Consider the following 14874-nt stretch of genomic DNA (forward strand, 5'->3'; position numbering starts at 1 on the left):
TGCATGAGCGGTGCTGATGTGATGACAAACTGGAGTGAATTTACTAAAGGCAAATAAATTGTGCACTCTGAGTTCAGTAAATAAACTTTTGCAAAGAATACCCAATCACATGCAAGAAAAAACGTATTTTTTTTTTTTTTTGCTTGCACCTGATTGGATGATGTAAGTCAGCAGAGTTTTCCATTAGTTACTAAGCTCTGGAGCACATTCCCTTGCAGAAATCCACTGGGCTAGATTCACATAGATTAGCGGATCTTTAGATCCGCGTAATCTATGTGATTTACGATCCGCCGGTGCACTTTTGCGAGGCGAGTGGAGTATTCACAAAGCACTTACCTCGATAATTGCACCGTCGGATCCTAACTCCCCCGGCGGAATTCAAATTCCGCGGCTAGGGGGAGTGTACAATTTAAATCAGGCGCGTTCCCGCGCCGATTTAACTGCGCATGCGCCGCCGGCAAAATTTCCCAGTGCGCATGCTCCAAATGACGTCGCTAGGACGTCATTGTTTTCGGCGGCAACGTCAATTGCGGCCATCCGTATTCCAGACCGACTTACGCAAACAACGTAAAAATTTGAAACTCGGCGCGGGAACGACGATCATACTTAACATTAGCTACCCCTCATATAGCAGGGGTAACTATCCACCGGAAAAAGCCGAACGCAAACGGCGTAAAAAAAAAGCGACGGGCGGACGTTCGTTTCTGAATCGGCGGTTCTCCACATTTGCATATCCGATGCGTAAAAGACCGAGGCGACACCTAGCGGTCGGCGGGAGATTGCAGCCTAAGATCCGACGGTGTAAGTCACTTACACCAGTCGGATCTAAGGGAGATCTATGCGGAACTGATTCTTATGAATCAGTCGCAGAGATCCGACCGGCTGGACTCAGAGATACGACGGCGTAACAGGAGATCCGCCGTCGTATCTCTTTGTGAATCTGGCCCATAGAGTGCAGAGCGCAGAATTGGGATACCCATCCAGGGCCAGCACAAGGGGTGGGCAGGAGGGCACCACAAAGAGATTGGGGGAAGAGTATTTGTGTTGGGAGGGAGCATTTGGGGGGGGGTGGCAGGAGGTAAGTTATAGAAGGGGAAATTTGAGGAGGTGTGCTAGGAGTAGTGATTTGGGTTGATTTGTGTTGAGAGGAGGGGTGGGGGAAGGGGATTTGTGCTACAAAAGGTAATTAGTCGGGGGGAGGGGAATTTTCTTTTGGGGGGAGGGAGTCCATTTGTCCTAGGAGGGGAAATTTAAGCTGCAAAGGGTTTGTGCTAGAAAAGGGGATTTTTTGGGTGGGGGAATTTTGCTGGGAGCATATGCGGAATGAGAGGATTTCAGCTCGTGGGGGATGAGGGGGAAAGATTTGTGCTGGGAGGAGGTGGAATTAATGCTTAGGGGGTAAGCATGCAGATTAGTGCTCATTTTTTTCTGGTACATAATGCTCATACATCTTGAAGTGGGGGGCACAATTTGGCATGTTCTCCCTGGGCTCTAGATGAATTTGTCCCAGTAAGCAGCATTCAAAGTCTTCCAGGTGGAGTGACTCAGGTCATCATTCAACCTGGGAGACAGAGGACACCTTGTGGTGAAGAGGATATAGTGCATGGAATATCTCTGGATTTAAGTTGCGTATTACAGCCAGAGCTTTCTTTTACATTAATATTTTTTAACCTACGCAAACACTTAAATATGTAGCCAGGAGTTGTGCTTTAAACCTCTAGCAGCATTTTATTTAGATTATTCCTTGAAACGTTTGCCCATCTTTAGGATCTGATTGTGGATATAAATACATTTTGATTAATAAACCTGAATTAAATCAGGACTTTAAACTGGCATGGAGCTCTCCACACTTATTTAACACAAACCAGTATAATGTCTAGCGGGCATTCAGGATGGCTTCCTTCCTGTAGCATATAACAGGAAGGGGGCCAACCACGAATGATTTTTCTGAGAGTAAACGTTCTAGGTTTGCCTTAGTTTCCACAAGTCAGGAGTGACTTCTATGAATAATGTACTGTTCAGTGTCATGTAAAAGCTGCATTTACTGTAAGTGTAATGAAAATATTTCTATTCCTAACGTGCTCCAAAAAGAACAAGAAAATGGCTGCTCCTAGGTTTTTATTGCCAGGTGCAATCCTTACTAATTATTCCCTGCAAAAAAAAAAAGCTTTTTCTCTTAGGATATTAAAAGCATGGCAAATGTGAAGACAAACTGCTCAGTAGTATCTAATGTGGGAAATTGTATGCAATGAATAGCTTGTTTTTAGTGTGTGTACTGTAGGGAATTCAGATTCTTGTGAATATCTCTGCATTGCCATCCATTTTGCATTAAATAATAAAATAATACAGGATTAAGTTGTTCATTGGTCACATCAGCATGACTGTCCTATAATCCCCTGCACACCACCTGTCTGGACCAAACGTTTGTATGGGCTCATTTACATTTGTGGTCAGGAGGCAGTAAAAACAGGCAGTTGAGTCGCATTTTTGCTGCCCCTTGACTGCCTCCGTTTAAAAGCAAAGGCAGTCGGACGGGATTGGGCAAATGCTGCTGCAAAAATGATCACTCCTGTCACGTTCAGTGGAGCGGTACCACCGTCAAAAGGGACATATTCAAGTGAATTGGGCAGCGCTGAAACTGCCCTGCAGCCATGCATACAGTTGTTTCTCCGTGGTGCAGCATTTATAGATGCCTCTATTAATGGAGAAGATGGTACTTTCAATCATCTGAAGCCCAGGTTCACACTGGGCTGCGGGAGTGAAGCCGTGCAAGTTCAGCTGAACTCGTACGATTTCATGACTAATGGATGTGCAGATTACCGAGGCTCCAAATTTTCCCCAAAAAGCTACAAGCAACAAAAAAGAAACCCCATCCTTACACTCTAAAATTGGCCAGTCGACACACACTCTTTTTTGGAGTCGAATGGCCATAGCAGCCATTTGTTTATTACAAAAACATAATACAATACAAAAATTATTCAACATACAATTTTAATGCATATAATACATCTTGCATAAACTGTTACAACAAAACAAACTGAGATTTTAAACCATCCTGGTCTAGAGATCTTTGAAAGCCAATAATTTTCCTTAAATAGTTGTATCTGTACCCCATTAACCAAAAAGGCCCCACGCAGTATATTACGCCAGCTCAGGGACAATTCCAATTTACCTCCTTCAGATACAACCACCTACCGGAAAAACCATTGTTCCCATTTGTCTGGTTACTAAGGGAAGGGACACCCATACCTCCAGATGGGCCCAACCCCCCTAAACCTCCCTTAATTTCTCAACACCGCCTTCAAAGACCCCATAGACCTCCCGCTGCTACGACTTGAGAACGCCAGAAAATGAAAATTCCACCCATACCAATAGCCTAAAAACCCTGGGAACCCAAAAACACAAAAAAGGCATGAAGAAAATAAAACAAAAATTAGATCCAAAAAAGGGGAGGGTGGGCGGGAAATTTGTTGTTCCTTCTTCTGCCACAAGCTCAGACTGAAGCTGGTGGCCTAAGAAACACCCCTTTCGCTACCCCCCTTAGCAACCTCCCCCAACCACCTGACTGCACTAACCTAAAACAACATGTCCCAGCTACTCAGAAGAAAAAGAACTCCCCCTAAACCATACTCTACCTACTCCGCCTCACTGCCCCCCTTAGTCATGCCGGCCTTCCTCCTAGTTGCACTCTTGATCTGGGCCTTTCTCTCCCGCTGGTAGTCCCGATTTCGACTGCGATTTAAGAGACATCTGTGCAGGTTTCTGGAATTTTTTGGAAACCCAAATTTCTTCATCTTCTTTTTCTCTTTATAGGTGTGAGGTATGTGACCTGCTGTGGTAATCTTTATATGAGATACTGACATTTTTATTTTATTTGCACAATGTCTCAAATTGACATTTTTGTAAAAAGGGTGTTTTCAACATTTAATATCTCATTATTTGAATTCCATAGATATCAGAACCCTTTAACAAAAAGTGTAGAACTCATAGAATTAAATTGGAATTCATCTTTTACCAATATGCCTTCAGTAAATTAAAACCTGGCTGTTATGGGTTAATGCAGAGTACATAGAGCCTTACTAGTCTAGTATATAATAAAGTCAGCCATGTGCATCGGTTTGCATTTAAATGTTAGTAAATGGTGCTTGCTTGGGCAGCACATATACTAAAATTGGAATGATACAGAGAAGATTGGCATGGCCCCTGCACAAGGATGGCACGCAAATTCGTAAAGCGTTCCTTATGTATTTGTCTTTTTTTGGCCTCCGCCTGATTCCAAACTTCTAGTGGATAATATGCCCTGTTCTTTTCTTTTTTATCTCACGGCTTATTATTGTTTAGATATCTATTACATTATGGCATTGTTTGACAGTTTTACAGTCATGGTTAGCCTCTTGAAATAACTTCACGTTGAACTGTGATATCTTCTGCTTTCAATTACAACCAAATTGATCTTTTTGGTTCTTTAGCTGGTTCCGTTGTTAGTCACCATATATGATGCAGATGACCAAATAGCAAGGGGGCAAATGTAAGGCCTCATACACACGACCGAGAAACTCGACGGGCGAAACACATCGTTTTGCTCGTCAAGTTCCTTGTTAGGTTTTCGAGGATCTCGGCGAGCCAAATTTCTCCATTGCCAAGACATGCTCTCTTTTTGGCTCGATGAGATCCTCGACAGTTTCCTCGTCTAAAAGTGTACACACGACCGATTTCCTCGGCAAAAAACAGCAAGTTTCTTGCTGTTTTTTGCCGAGAAACTCGGTCGTGTGTACGAGGCCTGACTGTTGTTCTATGCTAAAGGTAACTATGATGCCCCTCCTATTTTTCTGTACGAGGATTCTTTAAATGATGAAATCTGTACAGCTTACTATTTGTATTGTAAACTTGGATTTCCTAATGAAAAATTTTGATTAAGCAAAATGTTAGTAAATGATCTATCTGATAACAGAAAGGTAAAATCTTCTTGTAGCGTGCACCTAAGCATACACAATCCCTCATATAAAGCATGCAATGACTGAATCTTTTAGCAGCACCTACCAATAAACAGCTGTTAAAGGAGTGAAAGAGTTTCTATTTTTATGGAACCTTTGAAATGGTTAATGAGTACTATAAATGGTGGTGCCAAGTAGTACTATTCACAGTTTACCGTATATATTTTAGGTCCTGACCTACATTTCAAAACAAGGGGTCACTTGTTTCCTTGACATACAGAACCTCTTATCCAAGTTAAGTGGCCAAGAATGATGTATGTAGGGTAAATATTTGTACATTTTTGGTTTGGTAGTACAGTTGTAATTTGGGGCCAAAAATAGAAAGGGCTTTGTGAAGAGAGGATGCAACTTCATGAAACCTACAGCTGATTGTAACCATTAGCCCACAAGGAAGGGTGGAGGCTATGTTGCTGCGCCTTTTCCCAAACTGGAAGTAATTGGGGTCCCTATGCAAGTTATAACTATAACTGGCTTAAAAATTTAGCTGCATTGCCAAAGCCTGGCATCCAATGTCTGTGCCCTCTGTTTCATGTCTGGTATATGCCACGGCTTCTTTCTCTGCTTTCAACACCTGGGCTCCAGAAAGGTTGCCAGATATAATCTCTGATCCAGACAAAAGTAATAAAAATAAATAAACTGTACAAATAAATATCTGTTATATACACACACCTAAAAATGATGCAGCCAGCAAAATTTCAATGCTGACATTTCTTAAAAAAATGAACTGCAGGCAACCCACATACTTCAGTTTTTAAACAATAAGAATAGCTGCTTACCTGTGATTGGTGGAGAACCTATACCTCCCAACTTTTTGAGATGGGAATGAGGGACACCTATCAGCAAAAGCATGCAGGCATAGGACACGCCCCCTGTCACGCCACCTTAAAGGAGTACAGAAAACTAAATTGGTTAAACCCACAAGTGCTTTTGTTACCACTACTATTCCTTTATATTGACACGTTTTGATAGATAGAAAGTGCATTTTATATACAACTATATAGATCAGACCAAAATGAGGGACAAATGAGGAGGAATGAGGGACAGAGGGACATTGCTCGAAATCAGGGACAGTCCTTCGAAATCAGGGACAGTTGGGAGTTATGGAGAACCTAACGATTGACATTAGATTTTGCTATAATGACAAAAAATGTCCAGCAATTTGACATGGCCTTTTGTTTAAGGCCACGGTAAACAGAACAGCCAGGATCTTACCAGAAACTAAACGTACCCCAATTCAGTGGTGATAGTATGCCACCTAAATGCTTAAAGTGGTTGTAAAGCCACTTTGTGCACTTTATAGATTCCCATCTGTTCAATGTTATGTACATTTTTTTTTCCTGTAAACCTTATTTCAGAGCACCTTTCGACACTCACATGACTGCGCACCACTCTCCTTTCCTGATCTGAGCGATACAGCAGGAGGGGTGGTGAGCAGTCATGTGAGTGCCGAGCGGTGCTCTGAAATAAGGTATACAGCAACATATTTTTTATATAGAACGTATACTGGGGCACATAACATCATTGAACAGAAGGGAATCTTTAAAGTACACAAAGTTATTTTAGCAGCAGGAAGGGAGGGGGAGAGAGGAGAGCAGCGGGATAATGGAGGCACGTAAACTGACCATGGTATTAGGGGCTCAGAAGCCATAAAAACACGGTCAGTTTACAGAGGGGAGATCAGCACCAGGAAGGATCACCCAGGTATTTTAGATGATACAAAGGGCCAAATTACACAGCACAAGCACTGTGCTGTTATTCATGCTTTAAATTTCAGTACCATTAGCGGTAACCCCGAGCCTCGGGATTGCATTGCAGAATCCTGGTACAATATACTTACCTTGTCACCAGGATCCTGCGATGTTCCCCGACTGTGTCCTCCACCGCATCATCTGCCCGATATCCTGTGTTCCCGAGCTCCGTTCCCTGCAAAAGTCACGACGCATGGGGGCGGAAAATTCAAAAAGTACAAAAAACACAACACATAGAGTACACTGTAATATTACAGATTACCTTACTGTATCAAATCATTTCACGTCCCTTTTGTCCCTAATTCTATGACCAGTGCCCTGCCTGTACTATTATATATACTGGGCCAGATTCACAAAAGAGATACGACGGCGTATCTCCTGATACGCCGTCGTATCTCTGTGATCCGCCCGTCCTAGCTATGCGGCTGATTCATAGAATCAGTTACGCATAGATAGCCCTAAGATCCGACAGGTGTAATTGACTTACACCATCGGATCTTAGGATGCAATTCTAGGCCGGCCGCTAGGTGTAGGCCATTGCGGTCGGCGTAGAATATGCAAATGACTAGTTACGGCGATTCACGAACGTCCGCGATGCCAGTCGATCTAAATTTACGTTGTTTCCGTAGCGATACGCATCGTAAAGTTAGGGCTGCCTCCTAGGTGTTCTAAGCAATGTTAAGTATGGCCGTCGTTCCCGCGTCGAAATTTAAAAAATCACGTCGTTTGCGTAAGTCGTCCGTGAATGGCGCTGGACGCCATTTACGTTAACGTCTAAACAAACGGCGTCCGTGCGACGTCATTTAGCGCAATGCACGTCGGGTAATTTTCCAGACGGAGCATGCGCAGTACGTTCGGCGCGGGAACACGCCTAATTTAAATGGTGCCCGCCCCATTTGAATTAGGCGGGCTTGCGCCGAGCGGATTTACGTTACACCGCCGCAAGTTTACAGGTAAGAGCTTTGTGAATCAGGCACTTACGCTGTAAACTTGCAGTGGTGTAATGTAAATCAGATACGTTACGCTGCCGCGGAGCAACGTAAATGTACCTGAATCTGGCCCACTGTTCTTTATGCCTGGAAACTTGAGATTGTCCATGGCAACCAAAAAGTGTCCCTTTACATCAGCTAGAAAACAGCGATAGTAAATTAGAACACTTGCAGAATTGAGCAATAGTGAATCATGGGGAAATTTATTTTATTATTATTATATATTTATTTGTAGTTATATATTATATAAATGAGCTTATATTATACTATGCCTTTCATTTGATTATACCACTTAAATTTTTTTCCCCCCCAGAATTCCGGTGCTGTCCTGTGCACTTTGCAGGGTTAACCGAAGTAGTCTTATCAGCCCTGCCCAATTCACCTGATCCTATTAAGCTGGCCAAACATTATACGATTTTCTTATTCGATTTTCTTTAGATTTACCTTTAACCATGTAGTGCATAGGGCCTGTCATTACCTTTTCGTTACTCCCACTTAAACCTGATTGGACGGCCTATATCAATGGCCCATATGCGTGACCAGTGACGCTTCCCGACGACGAGTCAATATCGAAACGTACGTCGAGGCGCATTGGTCACGCAATCTCCTACGGACGGACTTCCGGTTCCGGTTTTGCTGGTCCTCGCATACACAGAGGTGGAACGCACGCCGTTGCATTCTTCTTGCAGCGTGGACCTCTCCCCCAAATCATCCAACGCAGACCAGCCTCAGTGCCGGGTAAAGGCACTTCGCAAGTAAGGGGCCATTTGGCGTTGCCTGTCTTTTAATCTTTAATTTTATTAAACGTTATCATACTATGGCGATCTTTCTTTTGGCTTATTTTATGTGAGGCTGGATGCTGGATCTGCTGATATCGACTTTTAAGGAATCTGATGATTTATGAATCCATGCTTATTTTGATCTCTTTTTGGCTAAGGAGAATATTTTGTGGTAAGGTGCCATCCATGAGCACTTGTTTGCGGTGATTAATTTCCATTCCTTGGTGGAGGAGGAAGTCTACACAGATTTATGGACTTATCCTGCAAAATCTTTTTCACTATCATTTGGACTGTTTATGCACAATATCTGTTTGATCTCCTATCCTAGGAGTCTTATACATTTGTTGGACACTATCAGCACTAATTTATTATCTTTACACATTATTGTATAATATTTCACTTCTATCCCACCATTATTTATATATTTAATTTTATTTAGGTGTATGGATTGGATTAACTGATTTTCATATAATTATTCTCACAATTCATTTATTTATTTAATTAGCGCATCCTTTTTACCCTCACAGTGCATAGGGCCTGCCTGGTTGCATACAAATTTAAAGTGTTTAGGTTTGACCTCATATTATATGGTTTTGGTAAATCTGAAGAAAAATTGTACAAAAGAACTGTATAATGTATGGCCAGCCTTAAGCCCTGTACACACAATCGGTTTGTCCGACGTAAAAAGACCAATGGACTGTTTTCATCGGACAAACTGATCGTGTGTGTGACCCATCGGTTTGTTTTCCATCGGTGAAAAAAAAAGAACATGTTTTAAATTTTACCGATAAAAAAAAGATTGTCTGTGTGAAAGTCCATCGGTCAAAAATCCATGCATGCTCAGAATCAAGTCGACGCATGCTCAGAAGCATTGAACTTAATTTTTTTCAGTACGTCGTAGTGTTTTATGTCACCACGTTTTGGCACGGTCGGATTTTTAACCGATGGTGTGTAGGCAAGACTGATGAAAGTCAGCTTCCTCGGATATCCGACGAAAAAATCCATCGGATTAGATTCCATCAGATAACCGATTGTGTGGACGAGGCTTTAGGCTCTATTCACATAGGAACAGACAGTTGCCAGAGTGCTTTAGCTGTCTATCTGTTCCCGACTGCGGTAGGAGACAGTGTGGTACTCCATTAGACACATCACATGGCTCCCTTTTGTTTTTCTTAATCAACTTTATTTAGTAAAGTGCCTTAAAATGAATGCAGTCAACACATTTAAGTACTAGTTGGCACTGAGGATTGGTTTTACATTGCAACATAAATACATGCAAGTGGACCCTCGATCAGAGAACAGTAAATTAAAAGAGTTATTGCAATGCCACCAAGCTGAATCTAATTAGCTGCCCTCACTGCCATCAGGTCATGCTCAGCCCTAATCCAAGGTTACTAAGATATTTTCTCCCCAATACCATAACATAATATTAATCAAGCCCTGACGAAGTGAGTGACCAGTTACTTAAAACACAGCTGTTTCTGAGATTTAAATAAACAATTAAAACAGACCTAAAACAGTGGGATGACTTGTCTTTCACTAGGCACTCCTAACCGCATGCCCCACTGCCCTGCATTTTACAGGGCAGTGCTACCACCATCTACCAGTACCATTCTGGATCAGCCACAAGATATCATTCCTGCATCTAGGTTTTCTCTTGTGTGTTTATCATACCAATAAGAATGGGACCTTTCTCTAGACCAGGGGTGCCCAACCAGTGGCCCGGGGGCCACATGTGGCCCGCGGAGCCCTCTGATGTGGCCCGCGACCTCCTGCTTTGGGATGGAATAAAATAGAATAGAATGCTGTTATTATCTGTTCTGCAGTGGTTACTGGGCTGCTTTCAAACCGATCCACAGGTGCCGAGAAGTGCAACTGAGGGTTACCTGCACAGAGCCATAGACTTCTATTACCTGCGAGTTTGGTGTGCTGAGAGAAGTGTGGACTTTATAGAGCCGAGTGGACTGCCATCCACCCGCTCTGCTCATTGTGGCCCGCGACCGGTTACCAATTTGCTTAAGTGGCCCTTGCTCTTCAAAAGGTTGGGCACCCCTGCTCTAGACCCACTCCATACCACAATCCTAAACTCCTCATTATACTGGATTTTTTCCAGGATAAACAATGTTGTGTTAAAAAAAACGTTGTAATGCAGAAACCCATCAATCATTTCATTTTACTATCTTCTTCAATATCCTTTGGTCTCTGTTATCACCTTATTACAGGTGAATGTCTCAATTTATTTGATGTTGTAATAAATCTAAATGCCCTATGCAGCTATGAACAAGCTCTAGCTTGTAAAGGTAATAGCTGTGGTCGGTTGGAGAATCAATGGAGCTGCTGGCTGAGTAACCATAGATACTCCACACATACATGAGACAATGCATCAAATAAAAAAGAAATATTATGCCACAGAAGATAGTAATAGAATAAAAGCCTTTCACACATGTCTTTTTATTGTAGCTAGGCAACCATTGTTTCCTGAGAACGAATCAGTATAACCATTCAGTTTATGGTGAGAGACCAAAAGGAACCGAAAAAAAAAAAACACTTCTTCTGAAATACTATTTCCATGTTATAACTTCTAACCCAAATAAAAATGTGCATGTAGTTGGTATAATGCCTGGTGGTGTTGAATAAACAAATTAGTTATCAACATATTCGGTTCACAAAGGGGCAACCCGACTTACAGCGCGACTTTGCAAGGTGACTTCAGCGCGACTTCAGCGCGACTTGGAGAGACTTACAACGCGACTTAAAGTTGCCTCCAGGACAGGCGACTTTGGCTGTGGCCAATCATAGAATAATCAGCTCTGTGGGAGGGAGGGGTTTGCCTGAGTAAACTATTTTCTTTTCCTGTAAAGTTGCTTCAGTTAAAGCGGGGGTTCACCCCAAATTTTTTTTTTTTAAATTGCATCTAGCAGATCCAGCATACTAAGGACAATACATTTCGGCAGTTTTTTTTTTTTTTTTTCTCGGTACATACCTTTATATCCTGATGTTGTCCAGGGCTTCCGGGTTCCAATGACTGCGTGACTGGGCGTTCCTATTCTTCTGTTCGATGATTTTTGTCTTGTGAAACAGGTGACCTGTCGCACAACGCGCGTCACCAGACGTCGGGAAAGAGCCGAGCTGCAAGTCGGCACTATACGGCGCCTGCGCAGTCAGCTCTACACGGCTCTACACGACTCTTAGCTCGGGTATTTCCGGAAATCTGGTGACGCGCGTTGTGCGACAGGTCACCTGTTTCACAAGACGTCAATCATCGAACGGGAGGACAGGAACGCCCAGTCCCGCAGTCATCGGAACCCTGAGGCTGGGATAGGAACGCCCAGTCCCGGAATCGTCAGAACGCGAAAGCCCTGGACAAAATCCGGATATAAAGGTAAGTACAGAGCAAAAAAAAAAAAAAACTGCCAAAATGAAATGTCCCAACTATTGTACTTTTAATGTAAAAAAATCGTTTTTAGGGTGAACCTCCACTTTAAGACAGAGATCCGACTTTGGAGGCAACTTCCATTGAAATCAATGGGTACAAGTCGCCTAGAAGTTGCCTTGAAGTAGTACAGGAACCTTTTCTGAAGTCGGAGCGACTTCAGTAGTGTGCGTTAAGACGGCTCTCATTCACTTCAATTGAATTTCTCATGTCGCGCGACTTGGGGCGACACAAGTCGGATCCCAAGTCGCGGTAGTGTGAACTGGCATTTAGAGTCCAATTATAAATGTTTTCACCCAAAACTCACATGATGTAATATGACCAACACCCTGAGATGATAATGCCTGGAATCTGTGGGGACATCTTCTCGTACCCAAGTGTGTCAAGTTCTGCTCTGCATTATTTGCAAGCTGTCATTGTCACCGTAGGAAGTTTTCTACAAAATCCTGAAGGCAAATCTTTTGGATTGTGATAAAAATTACTTGGTCTATCCAGGGCTCTAGTCCTGCGGGAACGCATGGGAACGGAGATCCTGCACTTTTTTCACAGCAGGAACGCAGTTCCCTTTGCAGGACTAGAGCAGCCGAGAGCAATCCTTCACTAAGCGGCGATGCCCAGCTCGAGTCACTGTAAGGGGCAGGCGAACCTTAGTAATCCTTTATGTTACTGGCCGCTTCCTGTATATGGATTCATCAGGTAGTGTGCGGATATTCTGTCACTTCCTCGATGCCGCAATGTCTCCTGGGAGCTTTTGTCATTGTTCCCAGGAGACATTCCGGAGGTCTGCTGCGAGTTATTCCTCCTGATAGGGAGGCGGGGGTTACAGGACACTTTGCAGACACACATGGTGCCTGTATTCCATAGTCTTAGAGGCAGGCTGTGACTGTGGGGGCTTGTTCAAAATGCAGGCTGTGATTGGGAGAGTGTGTGCTACAGGCTGGCTGTGATTGGTTGGGGGGAAGGGGAGTGAAGTTGCTAAACAAATTTCCCAATACAGGACACTGATAATCAAGACACTGATAATCAGTGCCCTGATTAACAATGTACATGTCCCTTTTACACAAGCCAGTTATCGGCTCTCTTTTCCTCTCCTCATGTTATCAGCGTGAGGAAAGGAGTGCCGATAACTGGCTTCTGATTACATCCGTGATCAGCTGTGATTGGACACAGCTGATCATGTGTCAAAGAGCTGCTGATTATCTCTTTACCTCAATCTGTGATCGCAGTGTCCGGATTGTGATCACAGAGCGCGCTGCCCACTCACTGCAGCGGGCGCGGCAGGCATGCTCATGGCCTCCTATGACAGCCTCCTAGACCTAGCTGGCCGCTCTGTACCGATTATTCGGCTATAGCATGGCCGTCAAGTGGTTAAAGCCCAATTGAACTTTCAGTTTAAATTAACTTATTGTTCAAAGTCTTACAGTTTATTTTCATTAGAAAGCAGCCACAGCCTAAGTAGAAGAGCCTGTCCTCTGCTAGTATGTGGCAGAGTGGGTATCTTGCTCTCTGTGAGCAAACAGTGGTGTGGCATACCACTTGCTGAGACAGAGCTAGAGCTCTCCAATCACCATGAAGCTTAAAGTGGTTGTAAACCCTTACAGACCACTTTCCTAGATTAAGGCTTACCTGTAGGTGCTTGAAATATATCCTAAACCTACATGGTTTAGGAGATATTTGCAATGTCCCCGGACTATGCAGTCTTCTGCACCGCCTTAAAAGAGCACGCTGTGCCGTTTCAAGCTGGGGTCATGCCGTAAATGGCGGCTCCCGCGTGGCAGTGACGTCACGCAACTCCGGCCAGTCACAGAGCCAGAGTTTGCGCCCCGGAAGAAAGAGCGGTGAAGAATGAACGCTTTACCTTTGCAGAGAAACAAAGAGGAAGTAAAACCCATCAGGGTTTACTTTCTCTTTAAGCTTTGCTGATTGCAGAGCTATACATCTATCCCAGAAGTGGCCTCTGCAGAAAGACCACCTCTAATAAACAGGGATCTAGAGTCCTTCTAACAGCAAGGACCAGACTTTGTTTTTCAAGCCTCGTACACACGATCAGTTTTCCCGACGGGAAAACTGAAGAGAGCTTTTGGCTGGGAATCCCGGCCGTGTGTATGCTCCTCGCAATTTTTTCAACAGGAAAACTGCCCAAAACCCACCGGACAAAAAAAGAGAATAAGTTCTCTTTTTTCCCGGCGGACTTTTGCCTGGCGGTTTTTGGCAGTTTACCTATGGGAAAAACTGCAATGGAGCATACACACGGCCGGGATTACCGGCCAAAGCTCCATCACAGTTTTCCTGTCAGGAAAACCGGCCGTGTGTGGGGGAAAGACTAAATTGAGCAGGTTCTCGGCTTTTCCCGTCAGAAATCCCGTACGTGTGTACAAGGCATCAGACACTGGTTGCTTTCTAAAGAAATGAGCTGTAAATCTTTGTACACCTTTTGTTTTAAAAGTCCCTGAATTCTCTTTAGCTGATTTAAACAAAATGTTAAGTTGGGCTTTTAGGTGTGATTACACTTTTGCAGCCAAGTTGGGGTAACACCTATGTTACACTTGTTACATGTTCCCAGCCAAAAACTATAACCTAAAAATAAAGAATAAATAAAAATGCTGCTTGCCTTTTTACTCGCCACCTGGCTTTCTCCTTCTATGCAATGTTGTGGGCTGTGACATTATGTTTATCCTAATTAACTCTCTCCATATCGTGTTGGCATATCTCGTTATCGGTTGTAAGCTGGATGTACATACTGTGTATCCAAACAAAAAAAAAAAACACAGTACCTTATTTGCATGTTGCAAGTTATTTAAAGCTAGGTTCCCATATGTGAAGATCTGCATAATAGCATACATTCCCAACCTGCATAGAAATGCACTGCTCTTTAGCATTAATTCTTAATTGCACCCCCATACATTGGCATTCTTAATTGCACCCCCATAC

The 14874-nt window shown here is 43.3% G+C and overlaps 1 protein-coding gene and 1 non-coding gene across 2 annotated transcripts in view; both read left to right on the forward strand.

Moving 5' to 3' along the window:
• Positions 1-14874, forward strand: part of GALNT16 (polypeptide N-acetylgalactosaminyltransferase 16) — a 212056-nt gene that overhangs the window by 59789 nt on the left and 137393 nt on the right. The window lies entirely within an intron of this gene.
• LOC120921463 lies at positions 4142-4248 on the forward strand. The gene has a single exon (XR_005744884.1). It is a non-coding gene; the product is annotated as a U6 spliceosomal RNA (small nuclear RNA).

Source organism: Rana temporaria, chromosome 13, assembly GCF_905171775.1.
Source record: "Rana temporaria chromosome 13, aRanTem1.1, whole genome shotgun sequence".
NCBI classification, from domain to species: domain Eukaryota; kingdom Metazoa; phylum Chordata; class Amphibia; order Anura; family Ranidae; genus Rana; species Rana temporaria.